Genomic DNA, 16,134 nt, shown 5'->3' on the forward strand with positions numbered 1-16,134 from the left:
CGTTACCTTGGTTGGCAATCAAAATACAGGGAAGCCCATTAATTTTTTCTATTTAAAAAATGGTTAAAAAAAAAAATGACGTTGGATCCCCCCATTTTTGATAGCCAGCTAGGGTAAAGCAGACGGCTGTAGCCTGAAAACCACAGCTGGCAGCTTTACCGTGGTTGGGGATCCAATGTGGAGGTCCCCTCAGGCTCTTTTTTATAATTATTTTATAAATATTAATAATTACACAATAAAAGTAGGGTCCCCCCCAAATTGGATCACCAGCCAAGGTAAAGCGGACAGCTGTGGTCTGGTATTCTCAGGGTGGGAAGGTCCATAGTTATTGGGCCTTCACAGCCTAAAAATAGCAGGCCGCAGGCACCCCAGACGTGGCGCATCCACTAGATGCGCCAATCCTGGCGCTTCACCCCAGCTCATCCCGTGCCCTGGTGCAGTGGCAAACAGGGTAATAAATCGGGTTGATACTAGCTGTAAAGTCACCTGAGATCAAGCCCAGCAGTTTGTGATGTCATGGCATCTATTAGATACCCAACATCATAAACTGTCAGTACTAACAAAAAAAAAAAAATCGACAAAAGAAATTTATTTGAAAAAACAGTCCCCAAAACATTTCCTCTTTCACCAATTTATTGTAAGAAAAAAAATAAAGGGGTCCCACGACGACTCTGGACCGTCTAGAATATGGGGGGGAGACACTCAGGGAACGTATCCCCCATTTTCTATGAGTGCAGACCCTTCATGTGAGGAGTGTGGGTGCAATGAATCTGCACTCACTCTCCCCGGGTCCACAGCAGCAGAGTCCATGTCGTAATGGTTGCTACCAAAGCTGCAATGCCCTGCTCATGAGGTAAGGGCATGCCTAATCAGGAGAACTACTGTAGAGGAAGCTCTGCTCACTGGTATATAGGTGCTCAGAGGTAATAATAGATAAAATTAGTGAGTAACCTCGGCACTCTAAATCTCCCAGACTAAGTCAGTAAGTCACAACGGATAGTAATGCAAAATTACTCTTTATTGGTCCGTATTAAGAAAAAAATTTTTTTCATAAGCATATATGTTTTTGTCCAAAACAAGTTACAAATGACGTTTCAGCCTGAGCCTTCGTCAGATTGGACTTATCTGCATGTAATCATGAAAAATGACAATAATCAGTATCACATAAGAGTGAGAGAACAATAACATAAACTCGAACAATGTAGAGGTACAATTGGGATGCAGCAAAAAAATTGCAACACAGCAAGAAATGAAACACATGATACAAATGTCATAATACAGTACAAGGACAATATAGTAATGACAAATATGGGGTCAGAGTAGACTTAGACAGCTCTGGTACGAAAGAGATGTCAATCATAAAGTAACATGTGCAGTAGGTGTAGAGCTACAGTATGCATGGCAGAGCTAATGGGTACACCGACCATAGAAAAAGAACGGAGAAAAAGTGGAGAAAAAGTGGAGAAAAAAATGGAGAAAAAAATGGAGAAAAAGTGGAGAAAAAAATGGAGAAAAAGTGGAGAATAAGTGGAGAATAAGTGGAGAATAAGTGGAGAAAAAGTGGAGAAAAAGTGGAGAAAAAGTGGAGAAAAAGTGGAGAATAAGTGGAGAATAAGTGGAGAATAAGTGGAGAAAAAAAAGGAGAAAAAGTGGAGAAAAAGTGGAGAATAAGTGGAGAATAAGTGGAGAAAAAAAAGGAGAAAAAGTGGAGAAAAAGTGGAGAAAAAAATGGAGAAAAAGTGGAGAAAAAGTGGAGAAAAAGTGGAGAAAAAGTGGAGAAAAAGTGGAGCACCCTTTGGTGCCTTTCATGTGGCACTAAGGGGTGCTTAGCTTTGTATTTAGCCAAAAAAATGAAAAAAAAAATGACGTAGGGTTCCCCCTAGTTTTGTAGCCAGCTAGGGTAAAGCAGACGGCTGCAGCCTGCAGACCACAGCTGGCAACCTCACCTTGGCTGGTAATTCAAAACTGAGGGCACCCCACGCTGTTATTTTAAATTAAATAAATAATTAAAAAAAAAAACACGTAGGGGTCCCCCAAAATTGGATCACCAGCCAAGGTAAAGCAGACAGCTGGGGCCTGATATTCTCAGACTAGGAAGGTCCATGGTTATTGGACTCTCCCCAGCCTAAAAATAGCAGGCCGCAGCCGCCCCAGAAGTGGCGCATCCATTAGATGCGCCAATCCTGGTGCTTCGCCCCAGCTCATCCCGCGCCCTGGTGCGGTGGCAAACGGAGTAATATATGGGGTTAATACCAGGTGTGTAATGTCACCTGGCATCAAGCCCTGGGGTTGGTGAGGTCAGGCGTCTATCAGATACCCGACATCACCAACCCAGTCAGTAATAAAAAAAATAGACGACAAACACATTTTTATTTGAAAAAACACTCCCCAAAACATTCCCTCTTTAACCAATTTATTAGAATGAAAAACAAATCCAGGTCTGGTGTAATCCAAGGGGTTGCCATGACGATCCACACTGTCCCAGTCAATGAAGAGCAGGATGTTCCCCATTGGCTGGGAGAGCAGTGCAGTGACCTGAGCTAACATCAATGGGTCAGCCCAGGTCACTGCAGGGGATGACAAGTGCTGCTGTCAGCGAGGTACATTACCTGCGCTGATCTCCAGCACACTGACAGCCCCTGTCACTAAGTTCAATGACCGCCGCCTTCACAGCCAAGAATCGCGAGAGGCCCGTGACGTCACCGCTAGTCAGTCTCGGGTCGGAAGCGAGAGAAGGTGATGTGACAAGCGGCGACCATGGAGGACAGTGACAGCGCTGAGGTCGGGATGGCGGGACTTCATCACCGCAGGCAGGGCCGGCTCCAGGTTTTTGTGGGCCCCGGGCGGAAGAGTCTCAGTGGGTCCCATACACACGCAGACACACACACATACACAGATACATACACATACATATACATATTTAAAGACAAACTCACAAAAATACATATAAACAGACAAATCTATACAGTCATATACACTGACATACATAGATACACATCATACATGCATACATACAGAGACACACACTGCTATGCTGCATACATACATACAGACACACACATACTGCTCTGCATGCATACATACATATAGACAGACACACACACACTGCTCTGCTACATACATACATATAGACAGACACACACATACTGCTCTGCTGCATACATACATACAGACACACACACACACTGCTCTGCTGCATACATACAGACAGACACGCATACTGCTCTGCTGCATACATACATGCATACATACAGACACACACACACACTGCTCTGCTGCATACATACATACAGACACGCATACTGCTCTGCTGCATACATACATGCATACATACATACAGACAGACACGCATACTGCTCTTCTGCATACATACATACATACATACAGACAGACAGACACGCATACTGCTCTGCATGCATACATACAGACACGCATACTGCTCTGCTGCATACATACATGCATACATACAGACACGCATACTGCTCTGCTGCATACATACATGCATACATACAGACACGCATACTGCTCTGCTGCATACATACATGCATACATACAGACATGCATACTGCTCTGCTGCATACATACATGCATACATACAGACACGCATACTGCTCTGCTGCATATATACATGCATACATACAGACACGCATACTGCTCTGCTGCATATATACATACATACATACAGACACGCATACTGCTCTGCTGCATATATACATACATACAGACATGCATACTGCTCTGCTGCATATATACATACATACATACAGACACATATACTGCTCTGCTGCATACATACATGCATACATACAGACACGCATACTGCTCTGCTGCATATATACATGCATACATACAGACACGCATACTGCTCTGCTGCATACATACATGCATACATACAGACAGACACGCATATTGCTCTGCTGCATACATACATACATACATACAGACACGCACACTGCTCTGCTGCATATATACATACATACACGCATACTGCTCTGCTGCATATATACATACATACAGACACGCATACTGCTCTGCTGCATATATACATACATACAGACACGCATACTGCTCTGCTGCATATATACATACATACATACAGACACGCATACTGCTCTGCTGCATATATACATACATACAGACACGCATACTGCTCTGCTGCATATATACATACATACAGACACGCATACTGCTCTGCTGCATACATACATACATATAGACACGCATACTGTATATATACATACATACATACAGACACGCATACTGCTCTGCTGCATATATACATACATACATACAGACACGTATACTGCTCTGCTGCATACATACATGCATGCATACATACAGACACGCATATTGCTCTGCTGCATATATATATACATACATACAGACACGCATACTGCTCTGCTGCATACATACATGCATACATACAGACATGCATACTACTTTGCTACATATATACATACATACATAGACACGCATACTGCTCTGCTGCATATATACATACATACAGACACGCATACTGCTCTGCTGCATATATATATACATACAGACACGCATACTGCTCTGCTGCATATATACATACATACAGACACGCATACTGCTCTGCTGCATATATATATACATACATACAGACACGCATACTGCTCTGCTACATATATACATACATACAGACACGCATACTGCTCTGCTGCATATATACATACATACAGACACATATACTGCTCTGCTGCATATATACATACATACAGACACGCATACTGCTCTGCTGCATATATACATACATACATACAGACACGCATACTGCTCTGCTGCATATATACATACATACATACAGACACGCATACTGCTCTGCTGCATATATACATACATACATACAGACACGCATACTGCTCTGCTGCATACATACATACATATAGACACGCATACTGCTCTGCTGCATGCATACATACAAACACACACCTTGCTCTGCGGGGCCCATACACGCAGCTCCGGGGGCCACACACACGGCTCTGCGGGGCCCACACACGCACGGGGGGACAGGGAGGGGCGGGGAGGGAGTGATGTCCCACATACTGATCAGGTCACGGTGCAGATGGGGCCCACACAGCGCCGGAGGGAAGTGATGTGCTGGGGGTCGCTGGCTGGCACTGTTACTCCTTCATCTGTGCGACCGAGCAGGACGCCGGGCGGTAACTCCGCCCACAGATGATGTTCAATGCAGGAGAACACAGTGGCCTTAAAGGGCAGGCAGGCACAGTTTCCAGTGCCAAGGACTGCTGCCCCCGGGCCGACCGCAGGTAAGCCGAGCGGGACCATGTGTGTGTGTGTGTGTGTGTGTGTGTGTGTGTGTGTGTGTGTGTGTGTATGTATGTATGTGTACATGCCGCGGGCAGGAGGGGGCGGAGCGAGCTGAGCGGGAAAGTGTGGGCTTCCTGCACGTAACTAAGATAAACATCGGGTTACTAACCAAAGCGTTTTGCTTGGATACCCGATGTTTATCTTGGTTACCAGCTTCTGGCAGGCTGCCAGCGATGGCTCCTGCACACTCTAGCTGTAAAAAGCCCTGCTATTTGCTGCTAGAACCGTTCTCGAACGTATCTAGAACTATCGAGCTTTTGCAAAACAGCCCCCAAAATCACTCGAACCCCGAACCGCGCTCAACTCTAGAGAAGACTAAGAAGGCAACCCAGTTTTGTGAACTTTTAAAATGCTGCTTTTCCATCCTGTTTTGAAATTCATTCTTCGTGTAGATTTGTTATGTGTGTCTAGAACACAGAGAGTCGAGAAAATGCTAACGCTGAGTTTTTCTCTGCTGGTTCTAAAATTATTGAACATCTTGATGTTATATTTTAGAATACCTGAATTTCCAAATGTAAATCAGATTTTAAAATGATCAAAGAAAAGAATGTAGAGGAAGCTGCTAAAAAAACACTCTTTAGCACAAAGTGGCGAATGTAAATGTCTAGATAAGATAAAGATTCAAAGATTGGAGGCTTGTTTTAATTGGAGAAGAGTTTTGTATCTAAAGAATTTAAACCTTTATCCATTATCTTCAGTATTTTTTAAAAGTGGAATTAAAAAAAACGGAAATATTTTCCAAAAAAGTTTATTTGCCTCCTGAAATCATAATGTATGCCATAAGATATGTCCAGAAAATTGGCTTGAAATTTTTGTCTTTACTAAAATGTAAATATTTTGTGAAAATCTGCTCTCAAATCTTGAAAGATTGCTTTTAGAGTGATTTCCATCTTTACTATTCTTTGTCTTATTAGTTTTAGCCACACTGAAGTTCCAAACAATTTTTTTAAGTTTCTGGCTCTGTGGCGCAATGGATAGCGCATTGGACTTCTAGGAAAGTGTAGGCATTCAAAGGTTGTGGGTTCGAGTCCCGCCAGAGTCAGCTTTTGTTTGGTGTCTGATGCGAAAGTCCTATATAATACCCATAAGATAATAAAGAGTAAGAAATGATCTAATATATGATTTATTATTATCCTTTAGAGCATTTTTGTAGAATTCAAAGTTTGCTAGGGCTCCCCTTTCTAGAAAAGACTAAGAAGGCAACCCAGTTTTGTGAACTTTTAAAATGCTGCTTTTCCATCCTGTTTTGAAATTCATTCTTCATGTAGATTTGTTATTTGTGTCTACAACACAGAGAGAGTCGAGAAAATGCTAACGCTGACTTTTTCTCTGCTGGTTCTAAACCTTTGAATGCCTACACTTTCCTAGAAGTCCAATGCGCTATCCATTGCGCCACAGAGCCTGAAACTGAAAAAAATTGTTTGGAACTTCAGTGTGGCTAAAACTAATAAGAGAAAGAATAGTAAAAATGGAAATCACTCTAAAAGCAATCTTTCAAGATTTGAGAGCAGATTTTCACAAAATATTTACATTTTAGTAAAGACAAAAATTTTAAGCCAATTTTCTGGACATATCTTATGGCATACATTATGATTTCAGGAGGCAAATAAACTTTTTTGGAAAATATTTCCGTTTTTTTCAATTCTACTTTTAAAGAATACTGAAGATAATGGATAAAGGTTTTAATTCTTTAGATACAAAACTCTTCTCCAATTAAAACAAGCTCCTAATATAATATAAACAAGTCCTATATAATACCCATAAGATAATAAAGAGTAAGAAATGATCTATTATATGATTTATTATTATCCTTTAGAGCATTTTTGTAGAATTCAAAAATCGCTAGGGCTCCCCTATCTAGAAAAGACTAAGAAGGCAACCCAGTTTTGTGAACTTTTAAAATGCTGCTTTTCCATCCTGTTTTGAAATTCATTCTTCATAAAGATTTGTTATGTGTGTCTAGAACACAGAGAGAGTCGAGAAAATGCTAACACTGAGTTTTTCTCTGCTGGTTCTAAAATTATTGAACATCTTGATGTTATATATTAGAATACCTGAATTTCCAAATGTAAATCAGATTTTAAAATGATCAAAGAAAAGAATGTAGAGGAAGCTGCTAAAAAAACACTCTTTAGCACAAAGTGGCGAATGTAAATGTCTAGATAAGATAAAGATTCAAAGATTGGAGGCTTGTTTTAATTGGAGAAGAGTTTTGTATCTAAAGAATTTAAACCTTTATCTACTATCTTCAGTATTCTTTAAAAGTGGAATTGAAAAAAACGGAAATATTTTCCAAAAAAGTTTATTTGCCTCCTGAAATCATAATGTATGCCATGAGATATGTCCAGAAAATTGGCTTGAAATTTTTGTCTTTACTAAAATGTAAATATTTTGTGAAAATCTGCTCTCAAATCTTGAAAGATTGCTTTTAGAGTGATTTCCATCTTTACTATTCTTTGTCTTATTAGTTTTAGCCACACTGAAGTTCCAGACAGCTTGTTTCAGTTTCTGGCTCTGTGGCGCAATGGATAGCGCATTGGAATTCTAGGAAAAAGTAGGCATTCAAAGGTTGTGGGTTCGAGTCCCGCCAGAGTCAGCTTTTGTTTGGTGTCTGATGCGAAAGTCCTATATAATACCCATAAGATAATAAAGAGTAAGAAATGATCTAATATATGATTTATTATTATCCTTTAGAGCATTTTTGTAGAAATCAAAGTTCGCTAGGGCTCCACTTTCTAGAAAAGACTAAGAAGGCAACCCAGTTTTGTGAACTTTTAAAATGCTGCTTTTCCATCCTGTTTTGAAATTCATTCTTCGTGTAGATTTGTTATGTGTGTCTAGAACACAGAGAGAGTCGAGAAAATGCTAACGCTGAGTTTTTCTCTGCTGGTTCTAAAATTATTGAACATCTTGATGTTATATTTTAGAATACCTGAATTTCCAAATGTAAATCAGATTTTAAAATGATCAAAGAAAAGAATGTAGAGGAAGCTGCTAAAAAAACACTCTTTAGCACAAAGTGGCGAATGTAAATGTCTAGATAAGATAAAGATTCAAAGATTGGAGGCTTGTTTTAATTGGAGAAGAGTTTTGTATCTAAAGAATTTAAACCTTTATCCATTATCTTCAGTATTTTTTAAAAGTGGAATTAAAAAAAACGGAAATATTTTCCAAAAAAGTTTATTTGCCTCCTGAAATCATAATGTATGCCATAAGATATGTCCAGAAAATTGGCTTGAAATTTTTGTCTTTACTAAAATGTAAATATTTTGTGAAAATCTGCTCTCAAATCTTGAAAGATTGCTTTTAGAGTGATTTCCATCTTTACTATTCTTTGTCTTATTAGTTTTAGCCACACTGAAGTTCCAAACAATTTTTTTCAGTTTCTGGCTCTGTGGCGCAATGGATAGCGCATTGGACTTCTAGGAAAGTGTAGGCATTCAAAGGTTGTGGGTTCGAGTCCTGCCAGAGTCAGCTTTTGTTTGGTGTCTGATGCGAAAGTCCTATATAATACCCATAAGATAATAAAGAGTAAGAAATGATCTAATATATTATTTATTATTATCCTTTAGAGCATTTTTGTAGAATTCAAAGTTTGCTAGGGCTCCCCTTTCTAGAAAAGACTAAGAAGGCAACCCAGTTTTGTGAACTTTTAAAATGCTGCTTTTCCATCCTGTTTTGAAATTCATTCTTCATGTAGATTTGTTATTTGTGTCTACAACACAGAGAGAGTCGAGAAAATGCTAACGCTGACTTTTTCTCTGCTGGTTCTAAACCTTTGAATGCCTACACTTTCCTAGAAGTCCAATGCGCTATCCATTGCGCCACAGAGCCTGAAACTGAAAAAAATTGTTTGGAACTTCAGTGTGGCTAAATCTAATAAGAGAAAGAATAGTAAAAATGGAAATCACTCTAAAAGCAATCTTTCAAGATTTGAGAGCAGATTTTCACAAAATATTTACATTTTAGTAAAGACAAAAATTTTAAGCCAATTTTCTGGACATATCTTATGGCATACATTATGATTTCAGGAGGCAAATAAACTTTTTTGGAAAATATTTCCGTTTTTTTCAATTCCACTTTTAAAGAATACTGAAGATAATGGATAAAGGTTTTAATTCTTTAGATACAAAACTCTTCTCCAATTAAAACAAGCTCCTAATATAATATAAACAAGTCCTATATAATACCCATAAGATAATAAAGAGTAAGAAATGATCTAATATATGATTTATTATTATCCTTTAGAGCATTTTTGTAGAATTCAAAAATCGCAAGGGCTCCCCTATCTAGAAAAGACTAAGAAGGCAACCCAGTTTTGTGAACTTTTAAAATGCTGCTTTTCCATCCTGTTTTGAAATTCATTCTTCATAAAGATTTGTTATGTGTGTCTAGAACACAGAGAGAGTCGAGAAAATGCTAACACTGAGTTTTTCTCTGCTGGTTCTAAAATTATTGAACATCTTGATGTTATATATTAAAATACCTGAATTTCCAAATGTAAATCAGATTTTAAAATGATCAAAGAAAAGAATGTAGAGGGAGCTGCTAAAAAAACACTCTTTAGCACAAAGTGGCGAATGTAAATGTCTAGATAAGATAAAGATTCAAAGATTGGAGGCTTGTTTTAATTGGAGAAGAGTTTTGTATCTAAAGAATTTAAACCTTTATCCATTATCTTCAGTATTTTTTAAAAGTGGAATTAAAAAAAACGGAAATATTTTCCAAAAAAGTTTATTTGCCTCCTTAAATCATAATGTATGCCATAAGATATGCCCAGAAAATTGGCTTGAAATTTTTGTCTTTACTAAAATGTAAATATTTTGTGAAAATCTGCTCTCAAATCTTGAAAGATTGCTTTTAGAGTGATTTCCATCTTTACTATTCTTTGTCTTATTAGTTTTAGCCACACTGAAGTTCCAAACAATTTTTTTCAGTTTCTGGCTCTGTGGCGCAGTGGATAGCGCATTGGACTTCTAGGAAAGTGTAGGCATTCAAAGGTTGTGGGTTCGAGTCCCGCCAGAGTCAGCTTTTGTTTGGTGTCTGATGCGAAAGTCCTATATAATACCCATAAGATAATAAAGAGTAAGAAATGATCTAATATATGATTTATTATTATCCTTTAGAGCATTTTTGCAGAATTCAAAGTTTGCTAGGGCTCCCCTTTCTAGAAAAGACTAAGAAGGCAACCCAGTTTTGTGAACTTTTAAAATGCTGCTTTTCCATCCTGTTTTGAAATTCATTCTTCATGTAGATTTGTTATGTGTGTCTAGAACACAGAGAGAGTCTAGAAAATGCTAACGCTGAGTTTTTCTCTGCTGGTTCTAAAATTATTGAACATCTTGATGTTATATTTTAGAATACCTGAATTTCCAAATGTAAATCAGATTTTAAAATGATCAAAGAAAAGAATGTAGAGGAAGCTGCTAAAAAAACACTCTTTAGCACAAAGTGGCGAATGTAAATGTCTAGATAAGATAAAGATTCAAAGATTGGAGGCTTGTTTTAATTGGAGAAGAGTTTTGTATCTAAAGACTTTAAACCTTTATCCATTATCTTCAGTATTCTTTAAAAGTGGAATTGAAAAAAACGGAAATATTTTCCAAAAAAGTTTATTTGCCTCCTGAAATCATAATGTATGCCATAAGATATGTCTAGAAAATTGGCTTGAAATTTTTGTCTTTACTAAAATGTAAATATTTTGTGAAAATCTGCTCTCAAATCTTGAAAGATTGCTTTTAGAGTGATTTCCAGTTTTACTATTCTTTCTCTTATTAGTTTTAGCCACACTGAAGTTCCAAACAATTTTTTTCAGTTTCAAGCTCTGTGGCGCAATGGATAGCGCATTGGACTTCTAGGAAAGTGTTGAATTCAAAGGTTGTGGGTTCGAGTCCCGCCAGAGTCAGCTTTTGTTTGGTGTCTGATGCGAAAGTCCTTTATAATACCCATAAGATAATAAAGAGTAAGAAATGATCTAATATATGATTTATTATTATCCTGTAGAGCATTTTTGTAGAATTCAAAAATCGCTAGGGCTCCCCTTTCTAGAAAAGACTAAGAAGGCAACCAAGTTTTGTGAACTTTTAAAATGCTGCTTTTCCATCCTGTTTTGAAATTCATTCTTCATGTAGATTTGTTATGTGTGTCTAGAACACAGAGAGAGTCGAGAAAATGCTAACGCTGAGTTTTTCTCTGCTGGTTCTAAAATTATTGAACATCTTGATGTTATATTTTAGAATACCTGAATTTCCAAATGTAAATCAGATTTTAAAATGATCAAAGAAAAGAATGTAGAGGAAGCTGCTAAAAAACACTCTTTAGCACAAAGTGGCGAATGTAAATGTTGTCATGTTTGTCTAGAACACAGAGAGAGTCGAGAAAATGCTAACGCTGAGTTTTTCTCTGCTGGTTCTAAAATTATTGAACATCTTGATGTTATATTTTAGAATACCTGAATTTCCAAATGTAAATCAGATTTTAAAATGATCAAAGAATGTAGAGGAAGCTGCTAAAAAAACACTCTTTAGCACAAAGTGGCGAATGTAAATGTCTAGATAAGATAAAGATTCAAAGATTGGAGGCTTGTTTTAATTGGAGAAGAGTTTTGTATCTAAAGAATTTAAAACTTTATCCATTATCTTCAGTATTTTTTAAAAGTGGAATTGAAAAAAACGGAAATATTTTCCAAAAAAGTTTATTTGCCTCCTGAAATCATAATGTATGCCATAAGATATGTCCAGAAAATTGGCTTGAAATTTTTGTCTTTACTAAAATGTAAATATTTTGTGAAAATCTGCTCTCAAATCTTGAAAGATTGCTTTTAGAGTGACTTCCATTTTTACTATTCTTTCTCTTATTAGTTTTAGCCACACTGAAGTTCCAAACAATTTTTTGCAGTTTCAGGCTCTGTGGCACAATGGATAGCGCATTGGACTTCTAGGAAAGTGTAGGCATTCAAAGGTTGTGGGTTTGAGTCCCGCCAGAGTCAGCTTTTGTTTGGTGTCTGATGCAAAAGTCCTATATAATACCCATAAGATAATAAAGAGTAAGAAATGATCTAATATATGATTTATTATTATCCTTTAGAGCATTTTTGTAGAATTCAAAAATCGCTAGGGCTCCCCTTTCTAGAAAAGACTAAGAAGGCAACCCAGTTTTGTGAACTTTTAAAATGCTGCTTTTCCATCCTGTTTTGAAATTCATTCTTCATGTAGATTTGTTATGTGTGTCTAGAACACAGAGAGAGTCGAGAAAATGCTAACACTGAGTTTTTCTCTGCTGGTTCTAAAATTATTGAACATCTTGATGTTATATTTTAGAATACCTGAATTTCCAAATGTAAATCAGATTTTAAAATGATCAAAGAATGTAGAGGAAGCTGCTAAAAAAACACTCTTTAGCACAAAGTGGCGAATGTAAATGTCTAGATAAGATAAAGATTCAAAGATTGGAGGCTTGTTTTAATTGGAGAAGAGTTTTGTATCTAAAGAATTTAAACCTTTATCCATTATCTTCAGTATTTTTTAAAAGTGGAATTGAAAAAAACGGAAATATTTTCCAAAAAAGTTTATTTGCCTCCTGAAACCATAATGTATGCCATAAGATAGGGTCCAGAAAATTGGCTTGAAATTTTTGTCTTTACTAAAATGTAAATATTTTGTGAAAATCTGCTCTCAAATCTTGAAAGATTGCTTTTAGAGTGATTTCCATTTTTACTATTCTTTCTCTTATTAGTTTTAGCCACACTGAAGTTCCAAACGGTTTTTTTCAGTTTCAGACTCTGTGGCACATTGGATAGTGCATTGGACTCCTAGGAAAGTGTAGGCATTCAAAGGTTGTGGGTTCGAGTCCCGCCGGAGTCAGCTTTTGTTTGGTGTCTGATGCGAAAGTCCTATATAATACCCATAAGATAATAAAGAGAAAGAAATGATCTAATATATGATTTATTATTATCCTTTAGAGCATTTTTGTAGAATTCAAAAATCGCTAGGGCTCCCCTTTCTAGAAAAGACTAAGAAGGCAACCCAGTTTTGTGAACTTTTAAAATGCTGCTTTTCCATCCTGTTTTGAAATTCATTCTTCATGTAGATTTGTTATGTGTGTCTAGAACACAGAGAGAGTCGAGAAAATGCTAACGCTGAGTTTTTCTCTGCTGGTTCTAAAATTATTGAACATCTTGATGTTATATTTTAGAATACCTGAATTTCCAAATGTAAATCAGATTTTAAAATGATCAAAGAATGTAGAGGAAGCTGCTAAAAAAACACTCTTTAGCACAAAGTGGCGAATGTAAATGTCTAGATAAGATAAAGATTCAAAGATTGGAGGCTTGTTTTAATTGGAGAAGAGTTTTGTATCTAAAGAATTTAAACCTTTATCCATTATCTTCAGTATTTTTTAAAAGTGGAATTGAAAAAAACGGAAATATTTTCCAAAAAAGTTTATTTGCCTCCTGAAATCATAATGTATGCCATAAGATATGTCCAGAAAATTGGCTTGAAATTTTTGTCTTTACTAAAATGTAAATATTTTGTGAAAATCTGCTCTCAAATCTTGAAAGATTGCATTTAGAGTGATTTTCATTTTTACTATTCTTTCTCTTATTAGTTTTAGCCACACTGAGGTTCCAACCCCTTTTTTTAGTTTCAGACTCTGTGGCACACTGGATAGTGCATTGGACTTCTAGGAAAGTGTAGGCATTCAAAGGTTGTGGGTTCGAGTCCCGCCAGAGTCAGCTTTTGTTTGGTGTCTGATGCGAAAGTCCTATATAATACCCATAAGATAATAAAGAGTAAGAAATGATCTAATATATGATTTATTATTATCCTTTAGAGCATTTTTGTAGAATTCAAAAATCGCTAGGGCTCCCCTTTCTAGAAAAGACTAAGAAGGCAACCCAGTTTTGTGAACTTTTAAAATGCTGCTTTTCCATCCTGTTTTGAAATTCATTCTTCATGTAGATTTGTTATGTGTGTCTAGAACATAGAGAGAGTCGAGAAAATGCTAACGCTGAGTTTTTCTCTGCTGGTTCTAACATTATTGAACATCTTGATGTTATATTTTAGAATACCTGAATTTCCAAATGTAAATCAGATTTTAAAATGATCAAAGAAAAGAATGTAGAGGAAGCTGCAAAAAAACCAATCTTTAGCACAAAGTGGCGAATGTAAATGTCTAGATAAGATAAAGATTCAAAGATTGGAGGCTTGTTTTAATTGGAGAAGAGTTTTGTATCTAAAGAATTTAAACCTTTATCCATTATCTTCAGTATTTTTTAAAAGTGGAATTGAAAAAAACGTAAATATTTTCCAAAAAAGTTTATTTGCCTCCTGAAATCATAATGTATGCCATAAGATATGTCCAGAAAACTGGCTTGAAATTTTTGTCTTTACTAAAATGTAAATATTTTGTGAAAATCTGCTCTCAAATCTTGAAAGATTGCTTTTAGAGTGATTTCCATTTTTACTATTCTTTCTCTTATTAGTTTTAGCCACACTGAAGTTCCAAACGATTTTTTTCAGTTTCAGACTCTGTGGCACATTGGATAGTGCATTGGACTCCTAGGAAAGTGTAGGCATTCAAAGGTTGTGGGTTCGAGTCCCGCCAGAGTCAGCTTTTGTTTGGTGTCTGATGCGAAAGTCCTATATAATACCCATAAGATAATAAAGAGAAAGAAATGATCTAATATATGATTTATTATTATCCTTTAGAGCATTTTTGTAGAATTCAAAAATCGCTAGGGCTCCCCTTTCTAGAAAAGACTAAGAAGGCAACCCAGTTTTGTGAACTTTTAAAATGCTGCTTTTCCATCCTGTTTTGAAATTCATTCTTCATGTAGATTTGTTATGTGTGTCTAGAACACAGAGAGAGTCGAGAAAATGCTAACGCTGAGTTTTTCTCTGATGGTTCTAAAATTATTGAACATCTTGATGTTATATTTTAGAATACCTGAATTTCCAAATGTAAATCAGATTTTAAAATGATCAAAGAAAAGAATGTAGAGGAAGCTGCAAAAAAACCACTCTTTAGCACAAAGTGGCGAATGTAAATGTCTAGATAAGATAAAGATTCAAAGATTGGAGGCTTGTTTTAATTGGAGAAGAGTTTTGTATCTAAAGAATTTAAACCTTTATCCATTATCTTCAGTATTTTTTAAAAGTGGAATTGAAAAAAACGGAAATATTTTCCAAAAAAGTTTATTTGCCTCCTGAAACAATAATGTATGCCATAAGATAGGGTCCAGAAAATTGGCTTGAAATTTTTGTCTTTACTAAAATGTAAATATTTTGTGAAAATCTGCTCTCAAATCTTGAAAGATTGCTTTTAGAGTGACTTCCATTTTTACTATTCTTTCTCTTATTAGTTTTAGCCACACTGAAGTTCCAAACAATTTTTTTCAGTTTCAGGCTCTGTGGCACAATGGATAGCGCATTGGACTTCTAGGAAAGTGTAGGCATTCAAAGGTTGTGGGTTTGAGTCCCGCCAGAGTCAGCTTTTGTTTGGTGTCTGATGCAAAAGTCCTATATAATACCCATAAGATAATAAAGAGAAAGAAATGATCTAATATATGATTTATTATTATCCTTTAGAGCATTTTTGTAGAATTCAAAAATCGCTAGGGCTCCCCTTTCTAGAAAAGACTAAGAAGGCAACCCAGTTTTGTGAACTTTTAAAATGCTGCTTTTCCATCCTGTTTTGAAATTCATTCTTCATGTAGATTTGTTATGTGTGTCTAGAACACAGAGAGAGTCGAGAAAATGCTAACGCTGAGTTTTTCTC

General features: G+C 36.6%; 10 non-coding genes across 10 annotated transcripts; all 10 read left to right on the forward strand.

Moving 5' to 3' along the window:
• Positions 1 to 6,311: 6,311 nt before the first annotated feature.
• TRNAR-UCU (transfer RNA arginine (anticodon UCU)) lies at positions 6,312 to 6,397 on the forward strand. The gene is given in 2 exon segments: positions 6,312 to 6,348; positions 6,362 to 6,397. It is a non-coding gene; the product is annotated as a tRNA-Arg (tRNA).
• Positions 6,398 to 7,865: 1,468 nt separating this feature from the next.
• On the forward strand, positions 7,866 to 7,951 carry TRNAR-UCU (transfer RNA arginine (anticodon UCU)). The gene is given in 2 exon segments: positions 7,866 to 7,902; positions 7,916 to 7,951. It is a non-coding gene; the product is annotated as a tRNA-Arg (tRNA).
• A 792-nt stretch (positions 7,952 to 8,743) lies between these two features.
• TRNAR-UCU (transfer RNA arginine (anticodon UCU)) lies at positions 8,744 to 8,829 on the forward strand. The gene is given in 2 exon segments: positions 8,744 to 8,780; positions 8,794 to 8,829. It is a non-coding gene; the product is annotated as a tRNA-Arg (tRNA).
• Positions 8,830 to 10,297: 1,468 nt separating this feature from the next.
• On the forward strand, positions 10,298 to 10,383 carry TRNAR-UCU (transfer RNA arginine (anticodon UCU)). The gene is given in 2 exon segments: positions 10,298 to 10,334; positions 10,348 to 10,383. It is a non-coding gene; the product is annotated as a tRNA-Arg (tRNA).
• Positions 10,384 to 11,175: 792 nt separating this feature from the next.
• Positions 11,176 to 11,260, forward strand: TRNAR-UCU (transfer RNA arginine (anticodon UCU)). Its single transcript is given in 2 exon segments — positions 11,176 to 11,212; positions 11,225 to 11,260. It is a non-coding gene; the product is annotated as a tRNA-Arg (tRNA).
• Positions 11,261 to 12,257: 997 nt separating this feature from the next.
• Positions 12,258 to 12,343, forward strand: TRNAR-UCU (transfer RNA arginine (anticodon UCU)). Its single transcript is given in 2 exon segments — positions 12,258 to 12,294; positions 12,308 to 12,343. It is a non-coding gene; the product is annotated as a tRNA-Arg (tRNA).
• A 788-nt stretch (positions 12,344 to 13,131) lies between these two features.
• TRNAR-CCU (transfer RNA arginine (anticodon CCU)) lies at positions 13,132 to 13,217 on the forward strand. Its single transcript is given in 2 exon segments — positions 13,132 to 13,168; positions 13,182 to 13,217. It is a non-coding gene; the product is annotated as a tRNA-Arg (tRNA).
• A 786-nt stretch (positions 13,218 to 14,003) lies between these two features.
• Positions 14,004 to 14,089, forward strand: TRNAR-UCU (transfer RNA arginine (anticodon UCU)). Its single transcript is given in 2 exon segments — positions 14,004 to 14,040; positions 14,054 to 14,089. It is a non-coding gene; the product is annotated as a tRNA-Arg (tRNA).
• Positions 14,090 to 14,881: 792 nt separating this feature from the next.
• TRNAR-CCU (transfer RNA arginine (anticodon CCU)) lies at positions 14,882 to 14,967 on the forward strand. Its single transcript is given in 2 exon segments — positions 14,882 to 14,918; positions 14,932 to 14,967. It is a non-coding gene; the product is annotated as a tRNA-Arg (tRNA).
• Positions 14,968 to 15,760: 793 nt separating this feature from the next.
• Positions 15,761 to 15,846, forward strand: TRNAR-UCU (transfer RNA arginine (anticodon UCU)). Its single transcript is given in 2 exon segments — positions 15,761 to 15,797; positions 15,811 to 15,846. It is a non-coding gene; the product is annotated as a tRNA-Arg (tRNA).
• Positions 15,847 to 16,134: the final 288 nt, after the last annotated feature.

The sequence above is a fragment of the Anomaloglossus baeobatrachus genome, chromosome 3 (assembly GCF_048569485.1).
Source record: "Anomaloglossus baeobatrachus isolate aAnoBae1 chromosome 3, aAnoBae1.hap1, whole genome shotgun sequence".
NCBI lineage: Eukaryota > Metazoa > Chordata > Amphibia > Anura > Aromobatidae > Anomaloglossus > Anomaloglossus baeobatrachus.